Consider the following 23,665-nt stretch of genomic DNA (forward strand, 5'->3'; position numbering starts at 1 on the left):
AGGCACTTTCCATGGCACTTGTAGCTCATGAGTTTAATCCTACCTTTAATCAGAAGGCAGAGATCTGGGGATCTCAGTTCAATGTCAGCTTGGATAGGAAAATCTGTGAGACTCTCATCTCCAATTCACTGCCAAAGAAAGCTGGAAGTGTAATCATGGCTCAAGTGGTACAATGCTAGCCTACAGCATAATGCTCAGGGATAGAACCCAAGCCTTGAGTTCAAGCCTTAGAATAGTGCATATAGATACACAAAGGAAGTAAGTCACTCAAGTTCTCAACCTTCCATTTCCATAATCCTAACTCTAATCCTGATCACAACCCTGAGAGTAACCTTGATGATAATAGTAACCCAATCCTAAAATTAATGGAAAATATATCCTAACAGATACTCATGCACTTTGCGCCAAATCCTACAGATTCCCTTACTTGGATTCTGAAATCATTCCCTATTATGAATATTAACCTCAAATCTTCATATCATGAAAACTATCATAGTGTCCACTGATCTTAACTTTTACTGAACTCCTATATCTCCAAAAAGAAGTTGCAAGTTTACTTAAATTATACTCTAGTTCCTAACCCTAAATATATATCTAAACCTTACTAGAAACCTAACTCTAAATTTAACCCTATTGTACCCTGAATAGGAAAACACTGTAGTTTTTGTTAAATTTCACACTTATTTTACTTGAAAATGTTAGCAGAAAACTCAGTTTTACCTTAAAGCTTACCCTTCTCTAACCCTAAGTCTAACCTGAACTAGAACAGTAACCCTAACCATAGTACTAATAGCCTATGGATTCTAAAAGCCATACAAATACATTAGATTTATTCATCCTAACTTTGATTCAACTAATCTCTCTAAAAATAGTTTGTAGTTTTATTCATTATCTTGCCATTTTTGTAAAACTAACCTTAACTGGAATATTGAGGCTAACCCTCACACTAATCATATCCTAATCTTAATATAATTAGCAGTTTCATATTTCACATTCATCCTAATTCTAACATGACTTTTTATTCAAAGATAGTTTCAGTTTGACCCTAAACTTACCATTGCCCTAATGCTAACACTAACCACAGCTGCAACTGAAACCTAACTTTCACCCTAATGATAGTCCAATTGTAATGTTTATGAAAAATAGTCTAGTTTTAATCAGTTTGCACTCTGGAAATGAGTTTCAGATTGTCCTGATTCCCACAAATTTTCTGACTCTTCCTCTGAAGTTATCTTGTTCCCTAACATGAACCATTATAAAATAACTTGCCCTCAAATTCTCTTATCAGTAAAAATACTGTAGTATCCATTGATCCTACCTTTTCCTGAACCCCTGTAGCCTAAAACATTTTCGGATTTACTTACCATCTAGTACATTACTTAACGCTCTTAACCTAAACTGGATGGAAAAGTCTCATTTAATCATTAAAAAATGATCACTAAGAAATAAAGATAATGAAAATACTTTAGTTGCATCTCAATCTACTTAAAATAGATTGGTTACTATTATCATCAAGGTTAATACAGTCTCAATTTGGTACCAAAATATTAGTGTTCATGAATATCACTCATTTTTAGAAAATGACTAGTCAAACAAAGTTTATACTATATATGAAATTTAAAAAATGAAAAGGATACCCAGATTAATGACCTAACTCAGATATTCAGAGATTAGAAAAATGTAGAAATATCTTCATTTATGTAGGTCAAACATGGAAGAGAGGATATGGCAAGCCCAAAGCCACATACCAATGGCAGAGATATTTAACAAATCCCATGAAGTTGAAATCAGTCTTAAAAGGGAGATCTGGGCATAAAGGGAGTAGGGCAGAAGAATGGAGAGGGAATGGTGGACTAATACAGTCATATAATTCAATATATATAAGTGAGAATATAAGTAGGAAACTTGAAGGGATATGTGGGGTTGGGGTAAGGGAAGAAAGAAAAATGGAAAGTTTGACAATGATCCTCATGCATTGTACATTGAAAAGCACATATACTCTATTCAACACTGACATGATGAAGCAAAACCCCTTTGGACAAGTAGCTAAAAATTAATTTTTTTGAAATTTTAATGTTAATAGACCAGATGCATAAACCTTTAGAGATAAATAAGAGGATAGCATTGACATATTGTTGAGGTTTGTGCTCCTTTCAGTATACAAAAATTAGTGTGACAAGTCTGCTCTGAATGTAAATTGTGTTTTGCCAATTCTTCTTGCTAATTGCTTAAAATATAGAGAACCAAATTCCAATATCCCTACACTTCCAATTTAAAAAATCTTATAGACCTTTGAATTTTTGACTTGTTTCTAAATATCTTAATGTAATGTATTGGAACTAATTTCATTCCACATTTAAATTTAAATTTTAGATCACTAAATTCTTTTAAAATCCTCTCACTCCATCACAGGTATGGATAGATAACTGATGTGGGCAGAATCAGAACTATTCAGAAATTTGTAAATGGATGCTTACCTAGTTTTCTCTCTTCTGGAGCACAGAATACAGATTGTCTTAACTGGAAAAAGTTTGCCTTCCCAGGTTTTCTGCATATGACCATTCCATCAACATTTTGTTATTAGAGGATTATTCAAGATTAGCTATATGTTGATTGATAATGACTGAGCTTGACAGAAAGGTGAGGGAAAACAATCTACACTTCAATGAGGTTCTGACTTGTGTTTCACAAAGGGTTATGAAAGCTCTCCATTAGAAATATAGATGCTGCGCTTCTAAAAAGTCCTTGCGTGGTTAGACTTTCTGATAATGTCTCAATTCAAGTACTTCTCCTTGGAGTTCCATATTATTTAAGATATTGTATTAGATCCTTTTACATTTTGCAGACAGCCCTTGGTGATGAAATTTGAGCTTTTCAAAATTGCTCTCCCAATTCCATCCACAAAATGCAGACAAAAAGACAAAAAAATTGAAAAAAATTGTATCTGTTGATAGTGCAAATACTTTTATTTTCCATTGCAAACATAAAATGTAGTAAAATGTTTCATAGCAATTACACTGAATTAGGATGTGGACACATTCTAATGTAAATAATATACTGTGTTCAAGTAAAAAGTTTGAGCATCCAAAATTTTAATATTCCTGTGGTCCTAAAACCAATACCTTACTGATATTGAGTGATAAATACAACTTCCCATAAGTACAGAAATATTCCTTGTATCTTTTTAATATATATTTTTATTGTAAAGCCACTGTACACAGGGGTTACAGTTACATAAGGAAGGTATTGAGTATATTTCTTATTGAGAATTGTTACTCAATCCTTTTTTTTTCCCCTAACATCCCATCCCTTAACATCACCCAAATCCTCCTTCCAACCCCCCTCTGATAGTATATACTCTGATAGGATATTTTCCTGCTACTTTGGTTGTTGGGAGTGTCTACAAGAGCAAGCATTCCATAGGGAGCAGGGAGACAACATATGACCTTTACTTACTGAGATTTCCGAATGACTTACTATCACTTGTACTGCATTTTGCAAGTCGAATCTCATGTCTTAAAACGTACCAGTTTTAAGAGATAAGAGGAGTGGTAAAAGAACTCTTAGAGACAAATACATCTTCAACATATTTGATTCCAAACATTCCGTCTAAGGCATATTCAACAACTAGTGAAACTTGTGTTGACTGTATCTATGTGTCTTTCTCCATCTGTACATGTATACATGGGTATATGTATGTGTGTATTTGTGAGTATAGTAACATACATGTGTACATATATAAGGGCACATACATATATGCATATATAAAAATGTAAATATATAAATATATTTGCATATATATATCAAGTATTCAGTGATTTAATCTATAGTTCCTAACACATTGTCATTCTCACAAAGTGTACATGATAAACTGCTCTGAGGATCTGTGCTCTATGATGGCTATCCTTTTTTTTTTCATTTTATTTTATTTTATTTTATTTTTGTGAACATACTGTACAGAGGGGTTACAATTACATGGGCAGGATAATGCGTACATTTCTTATCAAGCATCGCAGCCTCCTCCTTTCTTTACCCTTCATGTCCCTTCCCAGCCTCCCCTCCAGCCCCCCACCGAATCCTACCCCCCTCCCCACCTTCTCCCCCTCTCCCGCACCAACATTGTAAAGCTCGTATTCAACATGACAACTTGTACTTCTCATTGTTCCTACAGGTCCGCCTGTATCTTTAAACGACTTGTTTTTCCCCATGTCCTCCACAAGTTATACTGACATCAAATATAGTGAAAGCAGGGGTTATATTGTGGGGAAGGGACATACAAGTAAGGTTCCCTTCTGTACTCATCCCCTGCAGCATCTGCTGTTATTAGATTTCTTGATTTTTGCCATTCTACCTGGAGTGAGGTGGTATCTCAATGTTGTTTTGATTTACATTTCTTTTTTTTTTTTTTTTTTTTGGTCCGGTTGTGGGGCTGAACTCTGGGCCTGGGCGCTGTCCCTCAGCTCTTCAGCTCAAGGCTAGCGCTCTACCACTTGAGCCACAGCGCCACTTCTGGCTTTTTCCTTTTTGCTTATGTGGTGCTGAGGAATCGAACCCAGGGCCTCAGGCATGCAAGGCAAGCGCTCTACCACTGAGCCACCTTCCCAGCCCCAATTTGCATTTCTTTTATGGATAGTGATGTTGAGCATTTCTTCATGTGTCTATTGGCCATCCTTCTTTCTTCTTAAGAGAAGTTTCTCTTTAAGTCTTTAGCCCACTAATTTATTGGGCAGTTGTTTCTTTGAGGATTTGTGGTTGGGGGATTTAATTTTTTGAGTTCCAAATATATTTTAGATATGAGAGTCTTGTCTGTTGTATGGCTAGTGAAGATCTTCTCCCAATCTGTGAGCTTTCTATTGATCTTGCTAGCCATGTCCTTTGCCATGCAGAAGCTCTGCAACTTCATGCAATCCGATTTGTCCAACTTTCTTTGATTTGTTGTGTTTCCGGGTCTATATTCAGAAAATTTCAGCTTGCGCCAAGGAGTCCTAGGATTTCTCCGTTTCCATCCTGTAATGTTTTCAGAGTGTCTGCTTTGTCTTCGAGGTCTTTGATCCAATTGGAGTTTATTCTGGTGCAGGGTGATATATAACGATCTAGGTTTAGTTTTCTATAAGTAGTTAACCAATTTTGCCACCACCATTTACTGAAGAGGCTGTCTTTCTTCCATTCTATTGTTTTAGCTCCATTATCGAAGATTAGATGTCTATAGGTATGTAGATTCATTTCTGGGTTTTCAATTCTATTCCATTGGTCCTGAAGTCTGTTCTTATGCCAATATCAAGCTGTTTTGATTACTATGGCTTTATAGTCGAGTTTGAAATTTGGTATTGATATTCCTCCAGCAGTGTTCTTTCTGTTGAGGAGCGTTTTTGATACTCGGGGTCTTTTATTATAGCATATGAATTTTTGGATTGCCCCTTCTATTTCCTTGAAGAATGAGGTTGGAATTTTGATAGGTATCGCGTTGAATTTGTAGATAGCATTGGGAATTATTGCCATTTTCACGATGTTAATCTTTCAATCCAGGAGCATGAGAGGTTTTGCCATTTTCTAAGTTCTGTTTTGATTTCCTTGTTCAAGATTTTAAAGTTTTCATCATAGAGGTCCTTCACTTCTTTCGTTAAGTTAATTCCTAGGTATTTTATTTTTTGTGGGGCTATTACAAATGGAGTTGCTTTCCTAATTTCAGCCACACTTTTCTCATTGTTGGCATATAGAAAGGTCATTGATTTTGATGGGTTAATTTTATACCCTGCTACTTTGCCAATGTTTTGAATCAGCTTGAGTAATTTGGGAGTGGAATCTATGGGATTCTTTAAATACAAGATCATGTCGTCTGCAAAGAGGGAGAGTTTTATTTCTCCTTTCCCTATTTGGATCCCCTTTATGTCTGCATCTTGTCTTATTGCTGTTGCTAGGCATTCTCATACCAGATTGAAAAGAAATGGAGAGAGTGGACATCCCTGTCTTGTTCCTGAGTTAAGAGGAAATGGCTTTAGTTTTTCCACCATTAAGTATAATGCTGGCTGTAGGTTTGTCATATACAGCCTTTATTCTATTGAGGAATGTTCCATGGATTCCTAATTTTTCTAAAACCTTCATCATAAAAGGGTGTTGGATCTTGTCGAATGCTTTTTCTGCATCTATTGAGATAACCATGTGATTCTTATTCTTGCTTCTGTTGATGTGATGAATAATATTAATTGATTTGGGTATATTGAACCACCATTGCATCCCAGAAATGAATCCTGTTTAATCATGGTGTATGATTTTTTGGATGAATTGTTGAAGTCGAATGGCCAAAATTTTGTTGAGAAGTTTTGCATCAATGTTCAACAAAGTTGGTCTATGGTTCTCTTTCTTTGTTGAGTACCTGCCTGGTTTTGGGATGAGGGTTATGATAGCTTCATAGAATGTGTTCAGTAGTGAACTTTCTCTTTCAATTTCATTGAAGAGTTGGAGGAGTATTGGTATGAGCTCTACTTTGAAAGCCTTGTAAAATTCCGCTGTAAAACCATCTGGTCCTGGACTTTTCTTAGCTGGTAGGTCTCTTATTGCTGTTTCTATTTCAATGCTTGATTTGGGCCTGCTAATCTCGTTTAATTCATCTTGGTTTAGTTTTGGCATATCAATATTTGCTAGGAAAAGTTCCATTTTTGTCAAGTTCTCAAACTTATTAGCATAAAGTTTTGAGAAGTATTCGCTTATAATGTTTTGAATCTTGGTTGTTTCCGTGGTGATGTTTCCATTCTCGTCTCTGAGTTTATTTATTTGGGTGTGTTCTCTTCTTTTTCTGATAAGATTTGCTAAGGGTCTGGAAATTTTGTTAATTTTTTCGAAGAACCAACTCTTTGTTTTGTTGATTCTTTCTATAGATTTTTTGGATTCTAATTCATTTAATTCTGATATAATTTAAATTATTTCTTTCCATCTACTGGATTGGGGTTTATCTTGCTGGTCTTTTTCAAGGAGGTTTAGATGTGTCATTAAATTGTTGGTTTCAGATCTCTCCAATATGTTGATGTAGTTGCTCAGAGCTATAAACTTGCCTCTGAGTACTGCCTTTGCTGTATCCCACAGGAGCTGGTAATTTGTGTGTTCATTTTTGTTGAATTGCATGAACATTTGAATTTCCTTTCTAATCTCTTCCATGACCCACTCATGATTCAGCAGTGTGTTGTTCAGCCTCCATGTGATACCGGACTTTCTTTGGTGGCTTTTGATGTTGAGTTCTAATTTTATTCCCTTGTGGTCAGAGAGAATGCAAGGTATAACTTCAATGTTTCTGAATTTAGACAAGTTTGCTTTGTGGCCTAAAATGTGGTCTATTTTTGAAAATGTTCCATGTGCTGCTGAGAAAAATGTGTATTCTGATGCTGCTGGGTGAAATGTTCGGTAAATGTCTGTTAAATCCAGTTGATCTATGCAGCTGTTTGGATCTGCGGTTTCTCTGTGGAATTTTTGCGGAGCTGATCTATCTAGTGGGGAGAGTGGTGTGTTAAAATCCCCAACAATTAATGTCTTTGGATCTATATATGATTTGAGGGAAAGTAGTGTTTCTTGGATAAATTTGAGTGTTCCATTGTTTGGCGAATAGATATTTAGAATTGTAATATCCTCCTGAAGGAGAGATCCATTAATTTGTATGTAGCGACCTTCTTTATCTGTTCTCACGAATTTTAATATGAAGTCTATTTTATATGATATTAGGATTGCAACTCCCGCCTGTTTATGGGGGCCGTTTGCTTGGTAGATTTTGTTACAGCCCTTAACATTGAAAATGTGTTTGTTTTTACGGGCAAGATATGACTCCTGAAGGCAGCAGATTGAAGGGTCTTGTTTTTTAATCCAACAAGACAGTCTATGTCGCTTAATTGGAGAGTTCAGTCCGTTAACGTTAAGAGATAAGACTGAGAGGTATTTGGGAGTTCCTGCCATGTTATTCACCTTCTTGGGGGCTGCGAAAGTTGGGTTCTTCCTATGTTTCTTGGATTTTAAGTTTGGGTGAAATTTCTTGGCCTTTATTTTGGTCTTGTTGGTTTTCTATTTGTAGGACATCTTTAAGAATCTTTTGTAGGGCTGGTTTGGTGGAGATGTATTGTTTCAATTTTTCTTTGCCATGGAAGGTTTTTATTTGGCCTTCAGTTATGAAGGAGAGTTTAGGTGGTTGCAGTATTCTTGGGGGATATTTGTTTGTTTTTAGGTCATGGCATACATCATTCCAGGCTCTTCTTGCTTTGATTGTCTCTCTTTAGAAATCTGAGTTGATTCTAATTGGTTTCCCTTTATCGGTGATTAATCTTTTCTCCTTGACAGCTTTAAGGATCTTTTCCTTGGTCTGAGTTTATCCTGTGTGGATTATAATGTGACTGTTGGATGTCCTATTCTGGTCTGGTCTATTTGGGGTTCTAAAAGCTTCTTGTATCTAAATAGGCCTAGCTTTTTGCTTGTTTGGGATGTTCTCTGCTAGGATCCTGTTAAACAAATTTCCTAGACCATTAACTTCTGTTTCTAGGTGCTCCTCTACACCCATTATCCTTAGATTAGGCCTTCTGATGGTGTCTTCCAAGTGTTGGATAGATCTATCATATTTCTTAGACTTGTCTTGGATGGTTGTATGTTCTTTATCTATAATATCTAGGCTGTCGTCAGTCCCTGAGATTCGATCTTCTGCATGGTCTAACCTACTGTCAAGACATTCTACTTGTTGTTTTTTTATTTCTTTTCCTTCTAATTGGTTGGCTTTGATGGCTTCAAATTCTTTGTTGAAGCTTTGTTTTAGATCTTGTATGAACTTCTTTACTTCTTTAATTTGGTTTTCAGTGTTTATTCTCAATTCACTTAGTTGATTGGTTATGGTTTCCTTGGACTCCCATTCCTTCTGTTGGCTTCTATTCATCATTCCCTTTGTGGTCTCCCTGACTTCCTTCAGCTCTTTGTTAATGGATTCCATGAATGCCTTTAGTGATCTTTGTGTATTCTCTTCCTGCTCTCTCAATTCCTGTATTACTCTTTGATTAGCTTCCTCCCATTCGTGGGATTCCTGTTGTTCTCTTTGAGTGTTCTCAGCCTGCTCACGCCATTCCTGCCTTTCTCTTTTTGTATTCTCAAGCTGCTGGTGCAAGTCCTGTATCAGTTATTGACTAGTTTCCTCACGCTTATGATATTCCTGTATAAACTTTTGGATTGCCTCCTCTCTCTCCCTATCACGCTCATACAGAATCCTTTGTATGCTTTCAATCTTTTCATTTATCATGTTTGCCAGCAGTGTTTGTAGAGCTATTTGGGAACTCTCCTCTGGATTATTCATTATCTGTTCTGTCCCCTGATTATCAAGATACCCGGATTTGCCGTTTTTCTTGTGTTTTTCCTGCTTACTCTGCCCATTTGAGATGAAAATAGCATCAGTTTTGTGCTCATACACGATCTTAAGGCAACCATCAATCAAAGTTTGCATTTGTATGGTCAATAGTCTACAGATATGATCTAATTCAACAGATACATCTATTCAACATCAAACAACTATATATTAATTGGCTTCGAACCGCAAAGAAGACTTTGGAAAACCAGAAATTATTAGGGTTAGGGAGAGATGTGGGTAAAAAATAGGAATAGATTGGTGTGGGGAGGCTCAGGGAGAGTTAATTAAGTCCTAATCTTAAAGCAAGAAATAGGTTGGGTAATATGAAAGTAGAGAGAGAGAAAAAAAGAAGAAAGGGAAAGGGAAAAGAAAAGAAGCCAGAAAAAAAATTGAAAAGTAAAAATTAATAATATTATGGAGATAAATACAATCTATTTGGAGAAGAACGTGAATATATAGACAGAAGGGGAGGGGTATAGAAGAGATGTGAAAAACTTAAGAATAAAAAAGCTTAAAATATTATATAGGTATAAAGAGATAGTACTGCTATTAAGGAATTTAAGTCTCAGAGGTTTTGAATTGAGCAATAAATTTGTGGATTAAGTGTGTACACAATGGGGTATAGGGTCTAATATTCAACTATGAGTTTATGTGAGGAGTACAGGACAAGAGTTAAGTCACATAAAGAAGAATGAAAGAGAGGAAAAGGTGAAAAGGATAAGAAAGGAGGAAAAAAAGATCAGAAGTTCAGTAGAGCTAAACAAAAAACAAAAAGATAATTTAAAAAGAAAAAAAGAGAAAGAAAACAAAAAAAGAAAGAAAAACGCACACTCACGTATCCCTACAATAAAAATTATAAGAGGGAAAAAAAAGTTACTGGACAACAATTTTTTTTTCAAAAAAGTCAAAAATTAAAGATTAAATAATGTTTTAGAATAGAAAAAAAAGTTCTTTTTTATATAAGGTAGAAGAAGAAGAAGGAAGAAGAAGAAGAAGAAGAAGAAGAAGAAGAAGAAGAAGAAGAAGAAGAAGAAGAAGAAGAAGAAGAAGAAGAAGAAGAAGAAGAAGAAGAAGAAGAAGAAGAAGAAGAAGAAGAAGAAGAAGAAGAAGAAGAAGAAGAAGAAGAAGAAGAAGAAGAAGAAGAAGAAGAAGAAGAAGAAGAAGAAGAAGAAGAAGAAGAAGAAGAAGACGTTCTTTGAATTTTTTGGGAGGGGTGGGAAAAATCCTGTATCTCCCTTATGTCCGTAACCAGCCTCTTGTTGGAGTCTCTGGTCTGCTTGTGGTCCTGTGGGTTGGTTGGTTTCTTAAGTCAGTTTGTTTGAAAAGGCAGAAAAATGCTCTGCTCTACCCAGGATTCGGCGATCCTCCTCCCAGGCTAGTTCAATGGGAGGCTGATCTGCTTTGAGAATCACAAAAGAGGGGCATGCAGTGATGAGGCTAGGTTCTGGGGAGAGTTGAGGCCTTTCAAAAAACAGTAGCTTTCCCCTGGGGCTAGTTTGTGAAAAACTCACAGAGCCCAGCCTGGAACTATTCTCAGGGTTTCTGTTTACTGAATTTCCATTGATTGTCGATGCTGCTAGAGGGAGGGGCAGCCTCTGGCTCTGATTACCCAGTGAAGAAAGCCACTCCTAGGGCTGGTGCCGGAGCTGGGTGACTTTTCCCTGGGTGGAGCTGAGTCTGGCAGGTCACACCGCCATTAAGTTCTTGTGACCTGCTAAATGACTCGTTTTATTCCAAGGCTTGAGTTGGAGCTAGCAGCTCCTCCGAGCTTTGTCGGTATCCAAGATGGAGATCTCTGGTACTGGCGGGGGGGAGGGGTGGCCTTCCCTCCTCTGCTCCCTGAGAAGGAGTGAGGATGTCAGGCTTCTACTCACGCCGAGTCTTGGTTCCTGGGTCGTCTCTGGTCTGCGAACTACAGGATGAATATGTCCTCTCCTTGTCGGTTCTTGCTGGTGTTGAGTAGAATCTGCTCACCTACTGCGTCTGGCTTCTTCGTCCCCGGACTCTCTGTGGCTCAGGTATGGCTCCTGCGCTCTTCGCCACCGCCACAGCTGCCTGCGTGGTGGCTGCTGGCTAGAGCTCAGATCTGTCTCCTTGCCTGGATTTTCCCTCTCTGGCCTGACTCTCTGTCCTGTGATGGCACACTTGGTGTGGTTTTCTGGCTTAGGACTATTCACTGGATCTCTAAAACTGCTTTCTATGCGAAAGCTTGTTTAGATTCTAGCTTCTCCTCTGCCATCTTTCCGGAACTGATGGGTATCCTTTGTACTCACTTCCCCATTACCTTGTTTTTCATCCTTGTGAACAACTTCAGAGTACTTTCCATAGGATAGCTTTGTTTTCATTACATGTAGTTACTCACTGATAGTCAAAGAAAAAGGTTGTTTGTAAAAGGAAAAGTACTTTTAGGTCACAGGTTAAAAGTATCTTATCCATCCCAATTATTCCTATGAGATAAAATTTATAATAGTAATAAAAGTGAAAAGGAATTCCTAGATCTGTTGTTTTACCATTTAGAATGGCAAATAATAATATCACATCACAGTTGTAACTCTTAAACAAGGCAAGGTAACTGCTTATCCCTCTCATGTTCCCACAAACCAGTGGATCCTGAATGATGATAGTAGACCACCAGAAATTCTAAGTAGCAGACATGAAGCATGAAAGAGAAAGTGAGGAAATGAGAGAGAGTATAAGAGAGAGAGAAATATCATAATACTGAAAGTGCATAACAGATAAATAAGAGCTATATGAGAATATTAATACGGCTATCCTTAGACACTACATGTACATTTGAAGGTATTTGTTGTATAATAACCAATCAACATAAAATATAAAGATTTTCATGGATGTCGGAGGAAGATGGTAGAGGAGAACCTGGAGGCTAAACAAGTTCTCACATACAAAGCAGTTTTAGTGTTCCAGTGAACAGTACTAGCCTAGATAATCACACCAAGTGTGCCATCACTGTACACAGAGTTTGACTAGAGAGGGAAGATCCAGGCAAGAAGACAGATCTGAGCACTTGCCAGGAGCCACGGTTGTGGCAGCATCTGTGGCACCCATAGCCACCATATCTACAACAGAGAGTCCAGGACAAAGTCGCCATATGCAGTGGGTGAGTGGATTCTACTCAACACCAACAAGAACTAAAAAGGAGCAGATAAATACATCCTGCAGATCACAGAGCAGAGATACCCAGGAACAAAGACTCCTGCCTGAGTAGAATCCTGACATCCTCACTCCTTCTCATGGAGCAGAGGAGGGAAGGCTGCCCCTCCCCCGACCCCACCAGACATCATCTTTGATACTGAGAAAGGCCAGGCTGAGCAACTATCTCCAACTCAGGCCTTGGAAGAAAACAAAGAGTCAGTTAGCAGGTCACAGGTATCTGACCTGACCTTCCAGGCTCAGACCCACCCAGGAGAAAGTCACCTAGCCCAAACAGAGAGATTTCTGCCCTCACAGAGGAGTGACCATCTTCACTGGGTTAACAGAACCAGAGGCTTCCCCTACCTACAGCAGTCTAGACAATCAATTGAAATTCAATAAACATAAACATTGAGAATGGCTCCAGGCTGGGGTCTGGGAGTCTCAGGAGCTAGACCCTCAGGGAAAAGCTACTGTTTGCTGAAAGGCCTCAACCCTACCCAGAACTTAGCCTCATCACAGCATCTCCAAACTAGAGGAAAGAGCCATCTTTCTCTTTCGTGATACTCAAAGCAGATCTCCCTCGTACTGAACTAGCCTGAAAGAGGATCACAAAATCCTGGATAAAGCGGAGAATTTTATTGACTGCTCAAACAAACTGATGTAAGAAATCAATCAGGCCACAGGAAAACCAAACACCACAAGCAGACCAGAGACTCCATGAAGAGACTGGTTACAGACACAGGGGAGATACAGGATCTTTCCATTCCTCACCCCCCAACCAAAAAAAAATTAAAGAACTTTTGTTGGTACCATTTTTAAAAATTTTTAAATTGTTTTCTATTAATCGTTTTTTTTCTTCTTCTCCTAATTTTTATTTTAGGTGTGTGTGTGTGTGTGTGTGTGTGTGTGTGTGTGTGCATTTAAAAAAAAAATCGCTATTGACCTTTTAGTCCTTTTTAACTTTTTTTTATTTTTTTGATTCTTTTCATTTTTTTGTCTTTCTTTTTTTGTGTGTGACTTAATTGCTCTTTTGACTCATCCCCAGATAAATACCTTTCATCGATTATTAGAACTTATCCCCCATTGTGTACATAATTAATCCAGAAATGTATTACTTAATTCACAAACTTTTATGCTTAACTTTTTAATAGCAGTATTATATCTTTATACCAGACAATTTTCAAGTAAATACTTTTAAGAATTTTTATTTTTTAGTTTTTCATGTCTCCTTTCTATCATCCCCCTCCTGTCATCCTATACTTTTCTTCTCTCAATATCACTTCTTTAAAGTTACACAATTTTTAAATGTTTCACTTTTTAAATTTAAATTTTTGTTTTTCCATTTTTGATTATCTTTCTTTTAATTTCTCTCCTATAATTCTGTCCAATCCCTTTCCCTCTCTGAGATTAGGACTTGGTTAAATTTACTTTAATCTCTCCACATACTTCTAATCCTATTTTCCCCACATTTCTCCCTAAACATAATAATTTCTGATTTGAAAAATTCGTCTTTGCTGTTCTTAGCCCATTAATGCATAGTTCTTTGATGTTGAATAGATTGTATCTGTTGAACTAGGTTGTATCTGCAGCCATTTTGTCTATGCAACTACAGGACATTCCTTGATGCTTGCCTTAAAATAGTATTTTAGCAAAATATTGGTGTCACTTTCATATCAAGTGTGCAGAACAAGCCGGAAAACATGAGAAAAATGGCAAGTCTGGATATCTCAATTCTCATTCATGATAATCCAGTGACAGAACAGTTAATGAATAATCCAGAAGAGAGTTCCTGCAAAGCACTACAAACAGTACTGGTAAACGTGGTGAATGAAAAGAATGAAAGCTTGCAAAGGACTCAGTTTGAACCTGATAGGGAGAGAGAGAGGAGGCAAACCAAACATTAATACAGGAATCTCGTGACTGTGAGGAAATGACTCAAAGACTGATACAGTAGTTGCATGAATAGGTTGAGAACAGTCAAAGAAAAATAAAGGAATTGTGAGAGCAGGCTGAGAACAGTAAAAGGGAAAGAAAGGAATTGCCTGAGCAGGCAGAGAACAGATGAAGAGAGACAGGAATTGCGTGAGCAGGCTGAGAAAAGTCAAAGAGAACTACAGGAATTGCATGAACGTGAGGAAGCTAATCAAAGCGTAAGACAGGAATTGTGACATCGGTATGAGAATAGAAAAAGATCAATAAAGGCATTCATGGTATCCATAAACAGACAGCTGAAAGAATTCAGGGAGACCACACAGGGAATGCTGAATGGAGCCCAACAGCAGGAATGAGAGTCCAAGTAAACCATAAACCAATCAACTAAGTGATTTGAGAACACCAAATTAAGGAAGTAAAGAAGTTCATAGAAGATCTAAAGCAAAACTCCAACAAAGAATTTGAAGCCATCAAAGCCGACCAATTAGAAGGAAAAGAAATAAAAAAACCAAGTAGAAAGACAACAGTAGATTACAGCATGCAGAAGATCGAATCTCGGGGATTGAAGACAGCCTAGGTATTATAGAGAAAGAACATACAACTATCCAAGACAAATCCAAGAAATATGATAGATCTATTCAACATTTGGAATACACGATCAGAAGGCCTACTCTGAGGACAAATGGTGTACAGGAGCACGTAGAGACAGAAGTTAATTGTCTAGGAAATTTGTTTAACAGGATCCTAGCAGAGAACTTTCCAAACAAACAAAAAGATAGGCCTATTCAGATAAAAGATGCTTGTAGAACCCCAAATAGACCAGACCAGAACAGCACTTCCCATTGTCACATTATAATCCACACAGGACCAATTCAGACCAAGAATAAGTTCCTAAAAATATCAAGGAGAAAAGATCAATCATCTATAAAGGAAAACCAATTAGAATCACCTCATGTTTTTCAGCATAGATAATTAAAGCAAGAAGAGCCTGAAAGGCTGTATACCATGCCCTAAAGGCAAACAATTTTCAACCAAGAATACTGTACCCAGCTAAACTCTCCTTCATAACCGAAGGTCAAATAAAAACTTTCCATAGCAAAGAAAAACTGAAAAATATATCTCCACCAAACCAGCACTATAAAAAATACTTAAAGATGGCCTACACACAGAAAACCAACAAGACCACAATAATGGCTAAGAAACCACACCCAAACTGAGAATCCAAGAACCATAGGAAGAACCAAGTTTCCACAGCCCCCAAAGAGGTGGATAGCATGGCAGGAGCTACCAAACATCTCACAGTCCTACCTCTCACATTAACGGACTTAAAGCTCCAATTTAGCGAAATAGACTGTCTAGTTGTATTAAAAAGCAAGATAATTCTATCCCCTGCCTTCAGGAGGCACACTTTACCTATAAAACAAACACGTTTTTATAATGAAAGGCTGGAATGAAATCTACCAAGCAAACGGCTGCAATAAACAGGAAGGAGTTGCTATAATAATATCAGATAAAATATGCTTCGAATTCAAATTAGTGAAAAGAGATAAAGAAGGTCGCTACATACAACTTAAGGGTTCTCTACTTCAGGAGGATATTACAATTCTAAATATGGAATCAGCAAACAATGGAGCACCAAAATTTATCCAAGAGACACTATTTTCCCTCAGATCTCACATAGATCCAAAGACAGTAATTGTTGAGGATTTTAACACACCACTATCCTCAGTATATAGATCAAATCAGCAAAAAAATCAACAGAGAAACCGCAGATTTATACAACTGCATAGAGCAAATAGATTTAACAGACATCTACTGAATATTTCATCCAGTAGCATGAGAATACACGATTTACTCTGCAGTACATGGAACATTTTCCAAAGAGATCACATTTTAGGTCACAAAGCAAACTTGTCCAAATTCAGAAACACTGAAGTTACACCTTGCATTCTTTCAGACCACAAAGGAATAAAATTAGAACTCAACACCAAAAGACACCAAAAAAGTCTTGGAACACATGGAGGCTGAACGACACACTGTTGAATAACCAGGGGGTCACGGAAGAGATTAGAAAGGAAATTCAAATGTCCATGATATTCAACAAAAATGAACACACAAATTACCAGTTCCCAGTTCCTCTGGGACACTGCAAAGGCAGTACTCAGAGGCAAGTTTATAGCTTTGAGTTCCTACACCAACAAATTAGAGAGATCTGAATTCAACCACTTAATGAGACATCTGAACCACCTTGACAAAGATCAGCAAGATAAACCCCAATTCAATAGATGGAAAGAAATAATTAACATTAAATCAGAGTTAAACGAATTAGAATAAGAAAAGAAACAGAAAGAATCAACAAAACAAAAAGTTGGTTCTTTGAAAAAATTGACAAACCCTTAGCAAATCTTATCAGAAAAAGAAGGAACACACCCCAAATAAATAAACTCAGATGTGAGAATGGAAATATCACCACAGAAACAACCAAGATTCTGAACATTATAAGGGAATATTTTCAAACCTTTATGCTAATAAGTTTGAAAACTTGGCAGAAATGGACCCATTGCTAGCAATTATCAACATGCAAATACTAAACCAAGATGAGTTAAAGCATCTTAAGGGGCTCATATCAAGCGTTGAAATAAACACACCAATAAGAGACCACCCATCTAAAAAAATCCCAGGAACTGATGGATTTACAGCAGAATTGTACAAGACCTTCAAAACAGCTCACACCAATACTGCTCCAACTCTTCAATGAAATTGAAAGAGAAAGTTCACTACCGAACTCATGCTATGAAGCCATCATAACCTTCATCCCAAAACCAGGCAGGGAATCATCAAAGAAAGAGAACTATAGACCCATTTCTTTGATGAACATTGATGCAAAGCTTTTCAACAAAATCTTGGCTAATCGAATTCAACAATTATTCCAAAAAATCATATACCACTATCATACAGGATTCATTTCTGGGAGGCAAACCTGGTTCAATATACACAAATCAATTAATATAATTTATCACATCAACAAGAGCAAGGATTAAAATCACATGGTTATCTCAACAGATGCAGAAAAAGCATTGGACCAGATCCAACACCCCTTTATGATGAAGGTTCTGGAAAAATTAGGATCCATGGAACATTCCTCAATACAATAAAAGCTGCATATGGAAAACCTACAGCCAGCATTATATAATTAATAGTGAAATACTAAAGCCATTTCCTCTTAACTCAGGAATGAGACAAGGATGTCCACTCTTTCAACTTCTCTTCAATTTAGTATTAGAATGCCTAGCTACAGAAATAAGACAATATTCCATAAAAGGGATCCAAATAGAGAAAGAAGAAGTAAAATTCTCCCTCTTTGCAAATGACATGATCTTGTACTTAAAGAATCCCACGGACTCCACTCCCAAATTACTCAAGCTGATTAAAAACTTTGGCAAAATAGCGGGGTATAAAATTAACCCCCAAAATTAATGGCTTTTCTGTATGCCAACAATGAGAAAAGCGTGGCTCAAATCAAGAAAGCTTTTCCATTTGTAATAGCCCCACAAAAATAAAATACCTAGGAATTAACTTAACCAAAGCAGTGAAAGACTTCTATGATGAAAACTTTAAAAATCTGAAAAAGGAAATCAAAACAGAACTTAGAAATTGGCAAAAACCTCCCATGCTCCTCAATAGGAAGGATAAACATTGTGAAAATGGCAATATTTCCCAAGGCTATCTACAAGTTCAATGCCATACTTATCAATATTCCAAACGCATTCCTCAAGGAAATAGAAGAGGCATTCCAAAAATTCATATGGAACAACAAAAGACCCCCAATTGCAAAAAGCGATACTTAACAGAAAGAACAGTGTTGGAGGAATATCAATACCAAACTTCAAACTCTACTACAAAGCCATATAAATTAAAACTGTTTCGTACTGGTACAAGAACAATGGAACAATAGAATAGAATTAAAAACCCAGAAATGAACCTACAGACCCATAATCATCTAATATTCAATAAAGGATCTAAAAAGATAAAATCAAAGAAAGACAGACTGCTCAGTAAATGGTACTGGCAAAATTGGTTAATCACTTGTAGGAAATTAAGGCTAGATCCTTATATATCACCCTATACCAGAATCAACTCCAAATGGATCAAAGACCTCAGAGTCAAAGCAGACATTCTGAAAACATTACATGATGGAATAGGAGAAACCCTAGGTCTCCTGGACAAAGGCTGAAATTTTCTAAAAAGAAACCCAGAAGCACAATGAAGGAAAGAAAGGTTGGACAAATGGGATTGCATGCAATTGCAGAGCTTCTGCATGGCAAAGGACATAGCTAGCAGGATCAATAGAAAGCCCACGGAATCTGAGATGATCTTCACTAGCCATACAACCGACAAGGGTTTCATATCTAAAATAGACCTGGAAAACAAAAAATTAAATCCTCCAACAACAAATACTCAACGAAAATACTGTCCAATAAATAAGTGGGCTAAAGACATAAAGAGAAACTTCTCTGAAGAGGAAAGGAGGGTGACCAATAAACACATGCTCAACCTCCCTAGCCATAAAAGAAATGCAAATCAATCAACATTGAGATATCACCTCACGTAAGTTAGAATGGCTATAATCAAGAACTCTAAAACCAACAGATGCTGTAGGGGATGTGGACAAAAGGGAACCTTAATGCATGTTTAGTGTGTGTGTAATCTTGTTCAACCACTTTGGAATGTAGTATGGAGATTCCTCCAAAGACTCCACATAGAGCTTCCCTATGACCCAGCAATCCCACTTTTGGGCATTTACCCAAATGATCACAAACAAGACCATACTAAAACTACCAGCACAAATATATTTATTGCAGCATTACCATAGCTAAGATATGGAACCAACCCAGATGCCCCTCAGTAGATGAATGGATGAAGAAAATGCTGTATATATACACAATGGAATTCTATATCTCTATCTGAAAGAATGATATTGCCCCAGGAAATGGAAACTTGGAAAAATTATATTAAGTGAAGAAAGCCAGGTCCAAAGAATCATAGGTCCCATGGTTTCACTTATTAGCAATTGCTAGTGTATGTCTGAGACACGCAGAAATTGTTAGATAAGTTGATGTTAGGTGAAATGAATCGCAAGATAAGAATTCAAATTTATTTTTCTTTCCTGTAATTATTTCTAACATATTTATAAGATGATTTCTTTGTTACTTTGTATGTCCCTCCCGCATGTTATAAACCCTGTTTTCACTGTATTTGATGTTGGTATAATTTGTGGAGTGGAAGGGAAAAACATTTTTAAATAGGGATACAGGCGGACCCACTGCAACAATGGGATATACAAAACATTATGTCGAAAAAACGAATTTTACAACTTTGGGTTGGGGGAAGTGGGATGGGGAAACGGGATGTAAGGGGGGTGAGATTGGAAGGGATGGTAAGGGGAAACAAAGGAGTATGCAACAATGCTTGATAAGAAATGTACTCATTACCTTGCCCATGTAATTGTAACCCCTCTGACTGGTATTTTCACACTTAAAAAAAAACAGGATAAACCATAAAATATAAAGTGATTTTGATAAAAAAATAAAAAATTATTCAGAATAAATTATCAATAAGAAAACAATCTTTACAGAAGCAAACTCTCAGAGATATTACATGACTTTGTAAAGGATAAAGTGGCTGAATTTAATATAAGTTTAGAAGTATGACCATTCAAAAACATAAAAAGATTTTCTTTATTTCATTATATAACCCAAAGCAGAAAGTAAATGTTGTTTAGATGATTTTTTAAAACACAGTCTTTCAGGTGCTGGGAGGGTGGTTCAGTGTAGAATGCTTGCCTTGCATGCATGAGGTCCTGGGTTTGATTCCTCAGCACCACATAAGCAGAAAAAGATGGAAGAGTTGCTGTGACTCAAGTAGTAGCACTAGCCTTGAGCTGAAGAGCTGAAAGACAGCACCCAGGACCCAGAGTTCAAGCCCCACAACCAACAAAAACAAAACAAAACAAAACACAATCGCTCACTTTTGTGTGCTCAACATTGTAACACTAGTGCTTCAGTCAAGGGCTAAGATTTTAGGTGTGGACATTTATCAACACTCCTGATTCAGATTCTAATTGATAAAATGTTTAATCAATGTTTTGTTTTTACTAATTTTGCTTTTTGTAACTTCACATATACCTATAAAAAACAGAGTGGCCATCCCAATAACATTCTCAAAGTACTTCCTAATGATGACTTACAAAAAGTTGTATTATATTACAACAAGGAAAACAATGCTACAAATAAGGAAAACCAGTACATAAATATTAATGATTAATAAAATAAAAAAACAAAACAATTACCACTGTTTCCAATATTTGAAATGTACTACATATTCGATTTATTATTTTCTCATATTGCTGTACATTTAAAACTGCCTAAGTCTATGATGTTAAACCAGAATTTTATAGGCTATCAATAGCCTTTAAAGTTACTCACTAAGATTATTATTTATGGTTCATCTCATCATTTGTATATGGCTTATACCATCATTTGTTCCTCGCTAACATATAAAGTAAGGAAGCCCTTAAATTTTAACAGAAACTGTGAAGGTAATGTCTTAAATCTTCACTCTGCTTCTTTACACAAACACTTTGCAACTTCTCATTAGTACAGTTTCTATAAACTCTGAAATGTATATACTTAGTAGTGTATGACTGCTACCATGAATCTTATATGCTTTGTGGAAAAGTTTTACAACCTGCTAAATAGTCTAAATTTTGGCATATATGAGCAAATTCCCAAAATTAAACATATTAAAAACATTCAAACTTTTAACAAACCTTAACACTTTCTATAGTGTTTATTATCACAGGTTTCTTGTACAGAATAATTGAATTCCTCCTCCAACACATGCGTTGAACAACCAATGTCTGGAATTATTTTGTTTTTGACATGTCAATCTTGACTTTATTCTTAAATGTGTTATTATGTAAAAAATACATGGTTCTAAAATTTCACCACAATTCTTTTGAATTTAATTTTTGTGGAATTGTCTACTTTAAGAAAATCAATTACACTTTATATATAAAAAATGTTCTGTGCTCAATTCAGTAGTACATACACTAACATTGGAACAATAAAGAGAACAATAGCCCCTGACTGAGGATGACACGCAGGTTCGTGAAGCATTCCCGATTTTTAAAAGAACAGATGTTGGATGGGCTTTGGACAGAAGTTAATCTTAATGCATTTTTGTTGGGAGTTTAAACTTGTTCGAAGACTTTGGGAAGTAGTATGGAGGTTCCTCAAAAAACTACATAGAGTGCCTCTAAGACCCAGCAATCCCATTTTGGACATTCATCCAAATGATCACAAACAAGACCATACTAAATCTACCAGCAAAACTATGTTCATTGCAGCATTATTTACCATAGATAAGATACATAACCAAACCCGATACCCCACAGTAAATGAATGGATCAAGAAAGTGTATGTATTTGTGTGTGTGTGTGTGTGTGTGTGTGTGTGTGTGTGTGTGTGTGTGTGTGTGTGTACTGCAATTCTATGCCTCCATCAGAAAGAATGGCATCACCCAGTTTGCTAGGAAATGGAAAGACTTGGAAAAATTATATTAAGTGAATTAAGCCAGGCCCAAAGAAGTGAAGTAAGCCCGGCCCAAAAAGAAACATATATCCCATGGTTTCCTTATTTGCAATAACTACTATGTGTCTGAGACAAGCAGAAAACATCATATAACTTGATGTTAGGCAACATGAACCCCAAGGTAAGGATTCAAATGGTTTTTCTTTCTTGTGATTGTTTCTAACATATTTATAAGATGATTTCTTTGTTGCTTTGTATGTTTTTCCTGCAAGCTAAAGCCCCTGTTTTCAATGTATTTGATGTTGGTATAATTTGTGGAGGGGAAGAGAAACACAAATTGTTTAAATAGGGATGCAGGTGGACCCATTAAAATGCGATGAACAAGTCGTTATGTCAAAAAATGATTTTGGCCGGGGGGTGGAGGGATGTAGATGGTGAGGGGGCTGGGGTGGGGGAGGTTTGGTGGGGGTGGGGAGTGGGAGATGGGCAGGGATCAGAAGGGGAAAGAAAGGAGAAGGCAACAATGCTTGATAAAAAATGGAATTCTATGCTTCCATCAGAAAGAATGACATTGTCCCATTTGTTAGGAAATGGAAAGACTTGGAAAAAATTATATTAAGTGAAGTAAGCCAGGCCCAAAGACACATAAGTCCCATGGTTTCCCTTATTTGCAATAACTAGTATATGTCTGAGTCAAGCAGGAAAGGTCAGATAAGTTGATGTTAGGGGAATGAACCCCAAGACAAGTATTCAAATGTATTTTGTTTTTTTTTTCTTTCAGGCAATTTTTCTCTAACATATTTATAAGATGATTTCTATGTTGCTTTTTATGTCCCTCCCACAAGGTATAACCCATGCTTTCACTGCATTTGATGTTGGTATAATTTGTGGAGGGGAAGGAAAAAAAAAAAACAATTCGTTTAACCAGGGATACAGGTGGACCCATTGCAACAATGAGATGTACAAGTCCTTATGTCAAAAAATGAACTTTACAACTTTGGGGGGAGGAGGACCAGGTGGGGGAAGAGGGGGAGTATGGGAAGGGGTGGGAAGGGGAAGCAAAGAGGAGGCAACAATGCTTGATAAGAAATGTACTCGTTATCTTGCCCATGTAATTGTAACTCCTCTGTCAGTATTCTCACAATAAAAAAAAAAAAGAAATGCACTCAATAACTCGCCCATGTAATTGTAACCCCTCGGTATGGTATTTTCACAATAAAAAAAGAAACATAGGTCCTATGGTATCCCTTATTTGCAATAACGAATGTATGTCTGGGATAAGCAAAGAAGGCATGGTAAGGCGAAAAAAAGGAGGAGGCAACAATGCTTGATAAGAAATGTACACATTACCTTTTCCACGTAATTGTAACTCCTCTGTATGGTATTTTCACAATTAAAGAAAAAAAGAAAAGGTCAAAAGCAAGTGCATATGACTAGATAAGATGATGTTAAGGTAAATGAACCCCATGATAGGGACACAAGTGGTTTTTTATTTCTTTCTGTTGTTTCTAATATATTTATAACGTATGATGTGATTTTTTTATATGTGCGCCCCCCACAGTTAAACCCCTGTTTTCACTGTATCTGATGTTGGTGCACCTCCATCTTATATATACACTTTTCTAAT

General features: G+C 36.7%; 1 non-coding gene across 1 annotated transcript; it reads left to right on the forward strand.

The window, feature by feature from the left end:
* Window positions 1–21,533: 21,533 nt before the first annotated feature.
* LOC122100620 lies at window positions 21,534–21,635 on the forward strand. The gene has a single exon (XR_006146217.1). It is a non-coding gene; the product is annotated as a U6 spliceosomal RNA (small nuclear RNA).
* The last annotated feature ends 2,030 nt before the right edge of the window (window positions 21,636–23,665 follow it).

This window comes from Dipodomys spectabilis, unplaced genomic scaffold, assembly GCF_019054845.1.
Source record: "Dipodomys spectabilis isolate Male_0828 unplaced genomic scaffold, ASM1905484v1 ptg000589l, whole genome shotgun sequence".
Lineage (NCBI taxonomy): Eukaryota > Metazoa > Chordata > Mammalia > Rodentia > Heteromyidae > Dipodomys > Dipodomys spectabilis.